Here is a 1601-nt window from a genome sequence, read left to right as displayed (position 1 = left end):
TCCAACTGATTTTTGTATGTTGATCTTGTGTCTTAACACTTTGCTGAACATTTCATTTTGTTCCAGTAGTATTCTGGTTGAGTTTCTTGCATTTTCCATGTATAGGATCATGTCATCTGGAAACAGATATAGTTTTACTTCTCCTTTACTAATTTGGGTATCTTTTATTTCTCTTTCTTGCCTTATTGCCTTGGCTAAGATTTCCAACATAATGGTGAATAGAAGTGGTGGCAGAGGGCATCCTTGTCTGGTTCCCACTCACAAAGGAAATGTTTTGATTCTTCCTCAAATGAGAATAATGTTGGCTATTGGTTTTGCATATATGCCCTTTATTATGCAGACAAAATTCCCTTCTACTTCTGTTTTCCAAGAGTTTTTATGAGGAATGGGTTTTGAATTTTATCAGATGTCTTTTCTGTATTGATCTATATTATCACGTGGTTCTTGTCCTTTGCTTTCTTCACGTAATGGATTGCACTGATTGTTTTTCTGATGTTGAACCATTTCTGAGGTTGAACCATTGTTGTTTTGATTTGCATCTCTCTAATAGCTAATGATCGTGAGCATTTCTTCATATGTTTGTTGGCTACTTGAATATCCTCCTTGGTGAAGTGTCTATTCATGTCTTCTGCCCATTTTTAAATTGGATTGTTTGTCTTTTTGTCATTGAGGTGTTGGAGTTTTCTATAAATTCTAGAGATAAATCCCTTATCATATATTTCATTGTCAAATATTTTTTCCCAATCTGTAGGTTCTCTTTTGACTCTTTTGGAGAAGTCTTTGGAAGCACATAAATTTAATTTTCAGAAGGTCCCAATCATCTGGTTTCTCTTCTGCTGTTTGTGCATTTTGAGTTATGCTTGATAGTCTATTTATGCCATATATTAAGCCTAAATTTGCCCCTAGATTTTCCCTGAGGGACTGTATAGTTTTAGGTTTCACATTTAAGTCTTTGATCTAACTGGAGCTCATTTTTGTGTATGGTATGAGGTACAGATCTTGTTTCATTTTTCTGGAATGGATCTCCAGTTTTGCCAGCACCATTTATTAAACAAATATTTTCTTCCTCATTTAATGGATTTTGTCCCTTTGTCAAATATCAGCTGACCATAGGTCGATGGATCTATTTCTGGGTTCTCAATTCTATTCCATTGGTCTACATATCTGTCATTAAACCAATACCAGGTAGTTTTGACTACTGTGGCTGTATAGTAGATTTTGAGATTGGTAGTGTGAGACCTCCTACTTTGTTTTTCTTCTTCAATAGTGCTTTGCTTATCTGAGGTCTCTTCCCTTTCTATATAAAGTTAGTGATTGGTTTTTCCATATCCCTTAATAATGTTGATGAGATCTGGATTGAGATTGCATTGAATGTATAGATTGCTTTGGGCAGAACTGACATTTTCACAATGTTCAATCTTCCTATCCACAAGCATGGGATGATCTTCCATTTATGTAGATCTCTTATGGTTTCTTGAAGTAGATTATTTTAAACTTTTCTTTGTACAGGACTTTTGTGTCCTTGGTAAGATTTATTCCCAAGTATTTTATTTTTTGGTAGCTATTGTAAATGTTATTGATTTCCTTAATTCTTTTTCTGC

Source organism: Orycteropus afer, unplaced genomic scaffold, assembly GCF_000298275.1.
Source record: "Orycteropus afer afer isolate SDZICR_OR568_19922 unplaced genomic scaffold, OryAfe1.0 scaffold00691, whole genome shotgun sequence".
In the NCBI taxonomy this organism is placed as follows: Eukaryota; Metazoa; Chordata; class Mammalia; order Tubulidentata; family Orycteropodidae; genus Orycteropus; species Orycteropus afer.
The sequence above is the reverse complement of the archived record's forward strand: the minus strand, read 5'-3'. Positions refer to the sequence as shown.